The 14063-nt window shown below is 49.1% G+C and overlaps 1 pseudogene; it reads left to right on the top strand.

The window, feature by feature from the left end:
* Window positions 1-9717: 9717 nt before the first annotated feature.
* LOC147829566 (U4 spliceosomal RNA) lies at window positions 9718-9796 on the top strand (annotated as a pseudogene).
* The last annotated feature ends 4267 nt before the right edge of the window (window positions 9797-14063 follow it).

Genomic DNA, 14063 nt, shown 5'->3' with positions numbered 1-14063 from the left:
TTGAGGCCACACAATATTAATGATTACTCCAGGCTGAGTATCCCTTATCTGAAATGCTTGGCATCAAAAGTGTTTCAGATTTAGAAATATTTACATATACATAATGAGATATCTTTAAGATAGGACTGATGTCTAAACATGAAATTCATTTACTTTTCCTACACTTAGGCTGAAGATAATTTTATGCAATCTTTTAAATTATTTTGTGCATGAAACAAAGTTCCCATGAACAATTCTCCACTGTGGTGTTATGAGATTGCTCAACAAGGTTTGGATTTTGGATTAGGGATGCTCGATCTGTATTTATTGAGCACTTACTGTGTACCATATGCCTTGCTGAGGGTTTAAAACAATGTGATAGAACATTGTGCTATCTGTTACCTAGTAGGGATCTTCCAATATACCAACGAGATGTTAACTTTGTGTTACAAGATGCGGAACCTCAGGCTCGATATGTGGGCAGCATTCCCAAAGCTTATCTGGCACTGAGCTGGGTTCCAAAACAGTTTTGCTTTGTATTACACTGTCTGTCTCCTCCAGTGGCCACCATTTGAACACTGGCCATCTGACCTGTGTTTGTGCTTCCGCCTCTCTCCCCAGCCCCCAACCCAGCGCCCAGAGTGTCTGACCCGGAAGAGAAAACTTTTCCCTTGCGCCAGTGATGCCTCCCTGTTGGTTGACCCTCCTATTCCTATCTCTGGCTGTTGCATTTGGTGTTAATTGACAAAGAGAGAAGGGGTGACAAAAGGGAAGAAATCTCATTATCTGGCAGAAGAATTAGTGGTTTTAGTGACTCCACCGCGTCCTCAGATGTAGCAGGCGTGGCCGTAATTGCTCTTCCCTACATCTTTGCTTTGGGAAGTGGAATACTAAATCCATTCAGCTGCCAAGTGGATGCAAAGGACCCGGGACCTCCTGGCTTAGCAGAGAGGGGCGGGAGAGACTCTTCCGGCAAGCAGCTTAGGGGAGGGCCCTGCCACCGCCAAGAGGCCCAGCTTGATCTGGGGTCCCCTCAGTGCCCATCAGTGTCACCGCATGCCTCTGGATCATGATGGCCTCCATGGTCCTTAGGACCTTGGAAATGATGCCGCTGCCGCAGGCTGGCGTGAGCAGTCACAAAGAGGCAGGTCCTCCAGGGGACCTGGTGCCATAATGAGAGGCCGTGGCTTCTTGCACAGAGCGGAGCCCTGTGGAAGGCAACAGAGATAGGAGAGAAGACAGGAGAAGAAAAACGAAAATCCAATTAAATCCTCAATTCGAGCAGAGTAAATGAATTTGACTGTGGGTGATCAAGAGGGAGAAAACTTCTAATTAGACACACAGCAATCTTGAGGCTGAGCTCGCTCGTGACCCGCCTCATGCCCGCCCCCGTCACTTTTTAGATAAATGCTAAGGATTGGAATGCGATCTAACTTAAACCTGTCAATCCTGTACAGTGTCTGGGACAGAGTTGAGGGTTGCTTCCAGCTCACCTTCTCTACCTTGGTCACAAGCTCCGCCCTTCCCACTTTCTGTGTCTTGATTGGCTCTCGCTGCCAGCCAATCCATTTTGAGCAGGGCGCACAGAGGGCTGTGTTCTTCTTCAAAGCCCCAGAGTGGTTGGGAGACCAGGGCTTAGCCTGATGGGCAGTTGGATAGTGGCTGCAAACTGGAGGCTGTTGGGCAAAGTCTGACCCCCAGATAAGTTAAATAAATAAATAAATAAATAAATAAATAAATAAATAAATGCATTGATGGCGCTGCAAAATCTGGCTCTTCCTTGTGAATATCTGGATTTTTCTGCTTCCTTTTCTCTCTCTCTTTTTTTCAGTACCAGGGATCAAACTCAGAACCTTGCACTTGTAAGGCAGGCGCGTTGCCACTGAGCTAAATCCCCAGCTCTTTCTGCTTTCATTTGAAAATTCAAAGACCTGGCAATACTGTGCCTGTATCCACTCTGACCCCAGTCCCACCTCGGCACGTTGGCTCCTGGGAGCCCTGCCTCGATGGATCGCAGGCATCTGTCTCTGCGCCATTCAAATGCCACCTCCTCCAGGAACCAATCCTCGTCTCCACGGCAGCAACTGGTCTCTCCCTGCTGTGGCTTCTGTGGCAACCATTGCCTCCATCCCCATACCGTGCCCAAGTGTGGACACTGTCTCCCTCCAGGTGCCCAGCACAGGGCCTGGCCCAGGGTGGACACTCCGTGAATGCAGTGAAAGGGAACCGAGCACGCGCTGGGCTGGAGCAGCCTGGACAGACATGGGAGTGACCAAGGCCATCTTGGCCACCTTCCCAGGCCCTCTTTACACCTCACTGTTGAATTTCCCCTGCATCCCCCAGGCCTTGGGCTCCTGGGCCAGAGATCATTTACAGAAAGGTATTTGGGAATTAACACCTCACTTGTGGCCAGGGAATTCACCACTGTGAACAAAGAGAAGCAATCATTCACACAGCAGAAAGATGTGCTAATGGAGGATTTCAAGCACATAACAGCAGCCAGGCTGGGGGGAAGATGATTTTTGAAAGCAAAGTCTAGTGAGGGACTCATGGGCTATTCAGTGACACACAGCACAGGATTTATGTTACAGAGAATCTACTTCCTGCACTTGGCCAAGACCCAGTATCACAGGGTAATTCACCTGATCTGCCTGAGCTTTAGTGTCCTCATATGAAAAATGACAACAATAATACCTCTGCACATTTCCTAAAAAGTTAAATATACATTTTCCACATGACCCAGCAATCTCCACTGGAGATATCCACCCAAGAGAAATGAATGCAGACACTCATGCAAAACTTGGTCATAAATGTTATAGCAGTATGATTTTCAATAGTTGCAAGTTGAAAATAGCATGAATATACATTAACTGGAAAATGAATAAACAGAATATGGTATATCCATACAATGTAATACTAGTCAGCCACAAAAAGAAACAAACTCCTGACGTATACTTGAACTTGGATGGATCTCAAAAGCACTATGGTGTGTGAAAGAAGCCAGACCCCAGAGACCACGTATTCCATGTATACAGAGTCCAGAAAGGGCTAAATCCTTCGAGGCAGAAAGTAGATCAGTGGTCACCTGGGAAGGCAGGGAGTGGGAACAGAATTTAATATAGGTGGTCCCGAGGGATCTTAGAGGGGTGACAAAAGTGTTCTAAAACAGAATGACCACACCAGTTGTATGAGTAGGTGAATTTACTGAAAATCATTGCATGGTAACGTGAAGTGGGTACTTAGGAAATTAAAATATTCCTCCATAACTTTGCCAGAGGAGGCATTTTGCACAGGGCACCAGTGAGGCCTGAGTGACCCAGTCCTCCTGGCCCCCAAGGCCGGAAAGTGGGTCCCGCGCTTCTCCTCCACACCAGCCTGGGCTCAGGACCCTGTCAGCAGTGGAGCAGAGCAGCTCCTGATCGCTGGGTTTCATCCCAGGCATTTTATAATGATGGCATCATCATTCATTCATTCATTCATCCAGTTGTATTTCCTGAGGTCCTGCTTTATGCCCTGCAGTGTCCCAGTGCTGGGAACCCAGTGAAGAGCAGGACAAACTCCCCTGCCTTTGTGGACCATTTTCCAATGCGGAAGAAAGATGACAAGCAGCGGTAAGAACGCACTAAATAAGCAAGCAATCAGATGCATCTGCTGGTGGTGCGCGCTGGAGAGAAGATCAAGCAGAAAAGTGGGCATCTGTTTCCAGAGGCCAGCAGAGCAGGCACCTGAAGGAGGAGAGCTGGCTGGGGCGGTGCTCCTGGTAGAAGGTATGGTGAGGGCAAAGGCCCTGGGGCAGGGGCGTGCCTGGCTTGTCTGACTCAGGAGGTGACAGAGGCCAGGGTTAGGATTTGAGCCTGTTTGGGGTGGAGGAGAGGCCATCGAGTGTTGTAAACAGTGGGAAGAGCAGCCCACACTTGTATTTGTAGTAAGAGCAGCAAACCTTTCTAAAGGACTTGCCTCTTCTTGGGCATAGCTCCAAGCCTTTGACACACTTCAGCATCTTCGCCACCAGCAACTGGGTTCCCTGATCCCCATTTAAAGGGGGCGGATAACTGAGCTCAGAAGAGTGATTCGCCCACATTTGTGTGCATGTAGGAGACACAGCTGGGGTGTGAACCACTGACCAGCCCTGGTCCTTGGTGCTTCCTACAGCTCCGCACTGTGTGATGGGTGGGGAGAAACAGGGCTGTGAATTCACACAGACCAGGGAGCAAAGCCTCCTCCCTCCACTATTGGCTGTGTGGCCTTGAGCAGGTTCCTTAACCTCTCTGTTCTTTAGTCTGTGTGTCCCGGTGGGGTTCAGTGCATGGTAGCCCAGGGCTGGCTGCCCAGCAAGTGACTCAATGACCATAAAGGCGGCTTCTGCCAGTGAGACCTTGGCCCAGTCCTGCCTTCCCTTGGCCTTAGTTTGCTGCAGGTTGGTGGCTGCTGAAGTGACTTTAGCCTGGCCCTGACTGTGCCCGAAGCTGTCCCCAGGACCCGAGCAGACAGTCCTAGCCAGGAAGTGGGGATCCACAGAGCCCTAGACCCTGAGGGTCCTGATGCTGGGCAGGTGGCCAAGTTGGAACCCTTGACACTCAGGGCTGTGCTGAGAGCTGCAGGCCTGTCTGGCAGTCATGCTGCCTCTGCCTGCCCGAGACCGCAGGGACCTGCAGCAGGTGGCTTCTTTTGAGCCCAATCAGCCTTCAGCCCCAGACAGGTGCTCACGTGACGGTCAGCCTGGAAAGGGCAGAGGACAGGAGGGCAGCAGGTGGGCTGCCCCATGGGGGTGAGGCCGGGGGCCTGGCGAGGGCTGCAGATGTGGGAAAGGCGCTGATCTCGGCCCTAGGAGCTGAGACCACACTTCTATCTGTCTTCCCCTGGCCTGGGTGCCCAGAGGGCCTGACTTATGTCAAGTTCATCCAGGTTCTCCAGTGTCCTGCACACAATGTGGTATCCAGTTTGTGCTCATTTGTTGTTTGCCGAAACAAATAAGTCATGACAAAAGCTTACCACTGAGTTTTTATTTTTCTCTCCTCTTAGATTGCTGTCAGGGCTACTTTTTTGCAAAATTGAGATTAATGTAGTTTATCCTGGAGCCCTTTCCACTTTCCTTTCCCTGTCCTTCTCTCTCCTTATTCAGTATCTTCTGTCTTCTTTCATCGTCAATCAGCTGTCATAGAGAAAATGATCAGTAAAAAAAAAGAACGAAAGAAAATGATCAGTATGTCTAATTTATACTAAAGTGAAAATGACTGATAGGGCTATCTGTCTTTCCTTACATTTCTGTAACAGACAATCCCTAATCCAAAGGGGAGAGACTTAATGGCTCAATGTCAGGCAACTCCATTCCTTTTCTTCCCCTCAACAAAGATCCCTAGGCTTGTGGCTTCATGGATGCATCTAGGCTCTCCTTCTTCCCTCTGAAGAGGCCAGGGCAGAGTCCTGGGGACCCTTTCAAGAAGTCTGCCATCCAAACTCCCTTCCCTGTCCTGGGAGACGTGGCTGGCCAAGGGACACTTTGACTCTTGGGTTATCCCCAAGGAGGGTTTGCTTCAGCCACTAGTTTTGGGGAGGTGGAAGAGTCACTAATTTGTCACAAGTGAGCACTGGACATGGCCTGCAGCCCTGTTACTGGCCCTGGCCTCATCTTCATTTTGTAGATGCTGAGGTGCAAGACAAGGAGGTCTTGAGGGTCTGTGTGACTACAGCTGGGTGGACGGTCTTACTCCAGTCCAAGCCCAGCTGTCCCAGCCCTGCAGTGGACCTGGGAGGCTTTAGATGAGCAGATCGGAGTCCAGTGACCCCGGGAGCCCTCAGCCCCCTGCAGCCTTTGCGGAACAGTGGTCACCCTGACTTCCAGTTAAGCATAGGGCAGAAGCCATAATGCCCTTCTTTTTTTTTTTTGGTACTGGGGATCGAACTCGGGTCTTTGCGCTTGCGCAGCAGGCAGCGAAACCACTGAGTTAAATCCCCGGCCCCATAATGCCTTTCTTGCTGCTGAAAAAACAATGACCTGGTTGCTCTCTTACCGTTAGGTGGGGTCACGGGGCTCTTCTGACCCCTGAGCTGGGTGCTGAAGTGACGTGTATCACTTCCAGCCTAGTGCATCTAAATGCAGATACAAGGCCTTCTAGAAGACTCTATCCCTCTGCCATGTGAGGTGACGGTGTGCCATCAGCCTGGCTTCCTAGGTGACCATGACGTGGATGGAGCTCCCCTCTGAACTGTGGAGAATGTGTAGGGCTGGTGATGCACAGAGACTGGGGCTGTTTGTTACTGCAGCATCCTCCGGTCTCTCCTGACTGATACGGGAAAGAAAAAAATGCAAGTGGCCCCATTAGTGAGGCTCTTCCCTGCTTCAAGCCAATCACATGAAACATCTCATTCAACCCTCACAATATGTCCATGAAGAGGAGGACCTGGCCACTGTTGCCATTGTCATGGCTGTGGTTTATCGATAAGGAGACAGACTGTGGAGGAAATCCGTCCTCCCAGAGTCACCCACCTGAGCCAGATCCTGACTGCAAAGCCTCTGCCTTTTCCAACCAACTCCACTGGCTGACGCTCCAGTGACCAGCACAGCTGTCCTCCCCTGTCTGTGGCGATGTGGCCCCAGACCCTAGGAGATGCCTGCACCCGAAGCCCACACGGCCTGTTTTCCCCAAACACATGTATTTGTGATAAAGTTCATAAATTACCCATGGTGAGAGACCAACAACAACAACAAGTAACACTAATAAAACGGACCAACTCTGACAATATATGCTCATAAACTTATGTAAATGTGGTCTCTGCCTCTTGAGAGTCAAAACAAATACTAATATTTTTGACCTGCCTTTGACTGTGGGTAACTGAAACTACAGCAGATGAAGGGGACCCCATAGGGTGGTTCTCCTAATGCTAATGGCTGGGCCTCAGATGTCTTCAGTTGGGGTCTTCGGAGTTGGAGCTGGGAAGTGTGGAGGTTATCCTGGCCCTTAGTTACCATTCACACATGCTGTCTTGTTCATCTATCTGAGAAAACATCCACACAGCAAATGGTTTCTGAGCATTTTCACTAGCAAGCTTCTTTTTTTAGTTTTTAATTTTATTTTTATTTTTTGGGTACCAGGGATCGAACTTGGGTCCTTGCGCTTTGCAGCAGGTGGCGAAACCACTGAGCTGAATCCCTGGCCCCTTAGTTTTTTTTTTTCTTAGTGCACGTTCGCAGTACATAACAATGGCATTCCTCGTGGAGCGCTGTTGCCTGTACATTACACGTCTTAATTCCTTTCACAGCCCCTTCCCTGCCCCTCCCATGCCCTCCATTCCTTGGTTCCCTTCCCTTTTGCAAAAGATCCACCTTCTTTGTCACATCAGAAGGACCAGCTGAAGCTGAGTGAAGAGAAGAAAAGAGCCTGCAGCCAGGGAAGGGAGGGAGCAGGGCACGGAGGGCCACTGCCCACAAATACCAGCCCTATCTTGGGCTGGTCTTTGGACAAACCCAGTCTACGACACCTCAGTGTTTTCTAGCACTTGGGCAAAGCTTTGCATTTATCTAGATTGCATGAAATTGGAATCTCAAGCAGTCTCCCCAAAGCCAGAGGGGTCAGATCAGAAGGCTGGACCTTGTCCTGTGGTTTTATTTCCTAAACTGGGTCGAGAATGTCTGTTTACATCGCTCACTCAGAATCTCCTAGAGGTGCTTGATAGGGTTTGTTTGCTTCTAGAAGTTTCTGGAAATTTCTAGATGCTTCCTTTTCAGTCTTGATCTGAAAATTAAAAACTAGGTATCAGGGAGCAACTCTGGCTTCACTCGTTCCTTTTTGGGTTTCTGAGCTTGGAGAAAAAACAATCTAGAGATCCTGTTTTTCAGCAGAATTATTAAAAAGACAGTGGAATAATAGCCAGGCAGCGGGCTGGGAGGGATGTAGGGAGACATGAGCCCTGCTGGGTAGGAAATAAAGAGAGACAGTGCTGGGAAGACTGTAGGTCACCTGCAGCAGTGGGAGTAAAGCCCACAGCCCAGGGGACAGGGTCAAGGCAAGTGCTACAAGGAGTGTGAAGAGCATGGTCTGTTGGGCCGGAGGAGGGACAGGCCAGTGGGCTGGTGGGGGACACAGGGGACCAGGTTGGGGGATGGGGGTGGGGTCCTCACAGCAGGGCAAGGGGCAAGCATAGAAAGGCCAGCCTGGGGATGCAAATCACAGGAGAGTCTCCAGTCTGGCAAGTCACGGTCGCCACCACGGACACCCCAAACCCATTCTGAGCAGAGTCAGGCATGGGAGACCACAAGGATATGGAAACAATACTTGTTTGAGACTCAACTCTGCAATCACTTAGCCTCTCAGAGCCTTAGTTTTCTCATCTGCAAAATAAAAATAATAAAGCCGCCCTTGCAGAACTGTTGGGAGGGGTGGATGGTTAAGTTTAGGTGGTGACTTGCTGGGGCCCAGCTATTAGTCTGGACGTTACTGTGAAGGTAATTTTTAAAGATGAGATTAACACTGGAATCAATAAACTTTTTTTTTTGGTACTGGGAATTGAACTCAGGGTCTCATACAAGCCAGGCAGGAGCTGCACTGCTGAGCTACATCCCTGGCCTTGGAATCAATAAACTTTGAGTAAAACATATTCCATCCATGATGTGGGTGGGCCATATCTAATCAGTTGAAAGGCTTGATAGAAAAAATACTGATCTCTTTCAAGAAAGAAAGAATTCAGCCAGCAGATGCCTTTGAACTTGAGCTGCAACATTGACTGTTGGTTCTCCAGCCTGCCAGCTTACTCTGCAGATTTTGGACTTGTATGATTCCTTAAAATAAATCTCTCTGCACACACACACACCACATCTTATTGTTTCTGTTTTTCTGGAGACCCCTGGCTAATGCAGGAGGATTAAAGATAAAAATATAATGGCAGATGTCAGACATAAAAGAGCACCGGTACTCCTGTACTTACTGTGGGTGGGTTTATATCCAATAAACCCACTGCAAGTTGAGGATGCCATAAGACAAAATGCATTTAATGCAGCTGGCTTGGTGAGCACCATGGCTCAGCAGCATGGGGCCTGTGAAGATGGACTATGTCCTGGGTCAGGGAGGGGTGGGCTGAAGGCTGTGGTCCACTGCGGCTGCCAGTGTCTCAAGGGAGGATTGTACCACATATTGCTTGGCCAGGAAAAGATCAAAATTCAAGATTTAAGGTGCAGTTTCTATTCGATGTACAGTGCCTTTGTACCATAATAGAGTAAAAACAAAAAGTCAAGCCGTCATAAGTTGGAGACATCTGTACATCTTGTGAGATTCCGTTTCTATGAAATTCTAGAAAAGGCAAATGGAATCTATGGTGACCTATGGTAGGGTTGCAGTAGCCAGGGCTGGAGTGGGGATGACAGACTGCAAAGGGGGTCAGGGTATTTTTTGGATGATGGAATGAGATATGAACTCATGGGTAAGCACAGTTGTTAACAGTCTTACAACTGCACTCTTAAGAACGGGTGTGGTGGGTCCTGCGACAATGGGGTAGAGACAGGCAAACGAATGAAGTTGGACATCTTCCTCACATCACATACTAAAGTTAGCTCAGAACGAATATTATACCTAAATGTAAGAGCAAAAAGTCTAAAACTCATAGGAGAAAATATAGGAGCCAATCTTTGTGACTTTGGGGTAGACAAAGCCTTCTGAGGTATGAAACCAAGAGTACAAATGACACAGAAAAATATACATCAGTTGGGCTTCTTGGAAACTAAAAACTTTCAAAAAACAGTCACAGAGCTTTGTGCAGTGGCAGTATCTTCGCCAATGAGGTCTATCTGAGGAGCAATTATTGCTAATGGAAAAAAACAATCACAGAAAGGAAATTGACAGATTGGGAAAATATCTGCAAAGGAAATGTAAGGGACTTGTACCTAGAGTATATGAAAAAATGTTACAACTTAGTAATGAAAAGACAAATAGCCCAATTTAAAATGGGCGGTGGATGTCAGCTATTTCCCTAAATAAGGTAGAAATGGCCAATAAGCATGTGAAAAGATGACCAATATCATTAGCCAAGAGGGAAATACAACTCAAAAGCAAAATGAGATGCTACTTCACACACACTGGGATGGCATAGTTAAAAAGATTGATACCAACAAGTGTTGGGGAAGGTGTGGAGACCTCATACATCATTCCCTGATGGGAATGGTAAATGATGCTTTGGAAATCAGTCTGGCAGTTCCTCAAAAGGAATTGTGGAGTAACCATACAACCCAGCAATTCCACTCCTATGTATTTCACCCAGGAGAAATGAAAGTATGTGACCATACCAACACTGTAGGTGAATATATGGCATTGTGTATAACAGCCAAAACATGAGCACAACTCAAAGAGTGAATGGTTAGATACAATGTCCTCTGTCCATGGGTTAGATGTTATTTGTCAGTAAAGAAAAGAATGAAGTACTGTCGCATGCTATAGTGTGGGTGAACCCCAGAAACATTATACTAAGTGAAAGAAGCCAGACACAAAGGTGCAAGTTGCCTGAGTCGGCGTATGTGAAATACCCATGGTGGGCAATCTCAGGATCCAGAAAGTGGGTTAGTGGCTACCAAGCTTGGGAGAGGAGGCTGGGATGCCCAGGGGAGAGACTCCTAATAGGAATGGGAGTAGGCAGGTTGGCAAGTGCTTCTAAGATTGAAGGTGGTGATGGTTGCATGACTATGTGAATACCTGCATGCTAAAACCCATTCAACTGTACTACTCACTAATCATGGAGTATGATGTGTGTTAGGGTTTGGATCTAAACGGGGCCGGGGGTTTAGCTCAGTGGTTCCGGCGCCTGCCTCGCAAGCGCAAGGTCTTGAGTTCAATCCCTGGTACCAAAAAATAAAAGAAAAATAAAGTGTTCCCCTTGAAGTTTTATTGTTCAGAAGTGGGATTTTGGAGGGTGACGGGATCATGGGGCCTATTCTCATCTGTTTTAGGTCATGGATGAGTTCATGACTGAACGTGCTGTTGGGTGTGGTGCCCACTTGGAGGAGATGGAGGGCGACCGGACATTGTGTTTTTGGGGGGCAGGTCTCAGGCTCTCTCTTTGCTCCCTGGCTGCCATGAACTGAGCAGATTTTCCCTGCCAGGCACTTTCACCTTAGGGTTAGGGTTGACTTTAGGACAGGAGCAGGGGCCACATGTACAGCTGTGATCAGGAGACTCAGGGATCACTTGGACAGGACTGGCCCAAAGCCTGAGCTGCTAGCTACTCGGAACCACAGAAGGCTCCATGTGGAACAGTGCTCTGAGATGCAGAGCTTGCAAGGAGGGCGTTTGTTTGTGCCACCTATAAGGGCCAGGCACTCAGCCCTGGATCCAGACTGTCCCAGATCCTGTCTATCACTGAGACCTGGCATTGTGCCTGGGCCCCGTTTCTGAGACTGGGTGTGGGCTTGATCATCTCTGTCCCTGGCTCAGCCTGGGCTGCATGATGGGTGGTCCCTACTCTGTGGCCTGGGGTGTGGCTGCCAGAGGGCAGGGTCTCAGGAGGTGGGAATCCCTGGAAGCTGTACCAGGGAGTCTACACTCTCTGCCCTGCCAGGGGTCAGGGTCTGGGCTCAGGCAACACCCTGCTCAATTCAGCCCCTGTTGGTCTCCATGCTGGCCTTGGTGGAAGTGCAGGGTTTGGCTTGGTAAGCAGGGGCCTCCTCTGACAGCGTGGGGGCTGAGCAGGGCCCCTCAAAGAGCTCCAGACCCTGGTTCTCTCTTTCAGTTCAAGGAAGGCTCAGCCGGGCCCCCCTGCCAGCCATGAGAGCTATTTTTAAAGAGCTCCTCTGTCCCTGAAGTTTCTCCAGTTTTCTGATGTTGGCTATTTCATCCCACTGTCTGGACAAAGTGGATGGGATTTCAGAAAATGAAGCGAGGTGGCAGCTATGTGACCCTTCATTAATGCCATCCCTGTGCAGCATGAGGTGCAGAGGCCGCCGTGGGATTTGTTCCTATGTTTAATTCATGTTCCAGGGGCCTCAATTCAATGATACATTTATCTCCAGAATGAGAGGATAGGAGGCAAAGATGCTACAGGGCCAGAGAGGCAGGTGTGGGGTAGAGTGAGGAAGAGAGAGAAGCAGAGAGGAGGAGGAGGATACCTAAGAGAGCCCTGTAGCTCAATGTGGTGGTACAGGTCTATTATCCCAGCACTCAGGAGGCTGAGGCAGGTAGATCACTGCAAGTTCAAGGCCAGTCTGGGCTACTTAGTGAGTTCAAGGCCAACCTGAACTACATAACAAACAAACAAAAAAACCTAAGAAAGCCCTCTAAATTCTGAGACACCTGGACCAAACAGACTTCCAGAAGAGGAACAGAGAGGCTGAGGGCAGCAGGAGATGTGTACAGGTAGGGAACTAAATGGGTGCATCCCTGGGTCGGAATCTTGGCTTTAACATTTATCTGTTGTCTGATTTTGGGTAAGTCTTGGTTATGACTCCAAGATGCAAATAATAAAAATAACCGAATCATAGGTTTTTGGGGAGAGAAGTCAAATTTAAGGTGTGTCATTCCTAGAACAGCGCCTGGTTGACCCTCAACACAATGCATACTCCTTTATTTTATTATCATTTCCCTCTCTAGCCAGATTGTCTGCCGACTGGGGGTAGCGACTGAGCCGTAGTCATCTCTGTGTCCCCCCACCTGGCACAGGGCCTGTTGTGCTTCCCTGAGTGGTGGCTGAGAACGAGCTCAGTGCCACCACTGGGTAAGTCATCACATGGCGCCAGCCTGAGGGTGACCCTGGACGGCCACCCAGGGTCCCAAGGCTTGGGAGAAGCCGTGGCCAGCGGAGAGACCCTGGTATCTTACTCCCATCTCTCCTGCCCCTGGCCCGGGCTTCCTCCTGTCCCCGGATGTGCACTAAGGAACCTCTGCCCCTCCACTGGTCTCTGAGATCTGGCAGGCTCATTGCCATAGAAACCAGCGGTTTCACACAGGACAAAGCACAGGGAGACTCAGCGATGGACAGAAACTCGCAAACACATTATGGAGCATGACAAAGGAGCTGGGAGGCTGTGGGGTGCAATGAGGGATGCAGTGTCACTTCTTTAGGAGGAAAAAAATAACAAAATCTCTGTCAAGCCCCAGTTGGAAAGGGTTTCATTGCCATATTTATATCTTTTATTGTTTTTCCTTTTCCTTTTCTAGCAAACCAGTCGGGGAGAGCTGCAGCCTGGATCAGCAGCCCTTGGTCCCATTGTCCCCTCATGCGTCCCAGCATCCGGGGTCTTCTAGCTCAGAGCCCCTGAAGCTTGGGGGGGCCCTAATCGTGTGTCTCACCAGCCCAGCTTTGACTTTCAAATGTCAACTCCGGACGGGGCTGGAGGGAGCCAGATGCCAATGTCCTCTCTGCTTCCCAGAACTTGGTCCTCTCTTAGGTCAATTCGGCTTCTTGTGTTTAAAATATCAGGCTGGTGAGGGACTTGCACTTCTACTAAGAGAGAGGAAGAGACCCAGAACTATCTGCAGGCTGAAAACACTCTTTAAAAAAGGCAGAATACCGTGATGTCTAAGAGAACGGGAACAAATGAGAGGAGCCCTGGGGTGTCTTGGTGAATGCCTGAGGGTGGCTCCCGCCCCTGAGAACTGGAGGAAACCCCACAGGGCCGGCAGGGGACTGGCTGGGAGACGGGAAGTGGAATTGGTGGAGCAGGGGCAGCTGAGGCTTAAGGATACACGCAGGGAAGGAGACGGACTGACAGACAGACAGATCAACCCAGCTTCCAGCAGTGGCCTGCTCTCAGTATGTGGCTAGATCCTGGCTGAAGAATGAGTAAGGTGAAAGTTTTTGGGGCTGGCGTGAGTACCTAACTACCACTGGAAACCAGAGGGCCAAGCACTTCCTGGAGGTCAGAGAGGCCTGAGGAAGATTATGTTCCCCTGTCTTCAAATACGTGGGAACATCAAATGGAGTCCGTGGAAACCCTTAATAATGGAGCTATATTAGCCTAGACTGAATGCCGCCTTGGATCTACCTGAACAAGATCTGACAATGAAGACCCAGAGGGTGTGACTTAAGGGCATACCTTAGCACTGAGCATAAAATTGACTATGTCCGCAGCTAGTGTAATCCATGACCCAAAAGAAAAATAGGTCTCA

The sequence above is a fragment of the Heterocephalus glaber genome, unplaced genomic scaffold, assembly GCF_053883595.1.
Source record: "Heterocephalus glaber isolate CG9 unplaced genomic scaffold, H.glaber_assembly_v1.0 deba00000594, whole genome shotgun sequence".
NCBI lineage: Eukaryota > Metazoa > Chordata > Mammalia > Rodentia > Bathyergidae > Heterocephalus > Heterocephalus glaber.
Note: the sequence above shows the minus strand (reverse complement) of the source record. Positions and strands in the feature narration are given on the sequence as shown.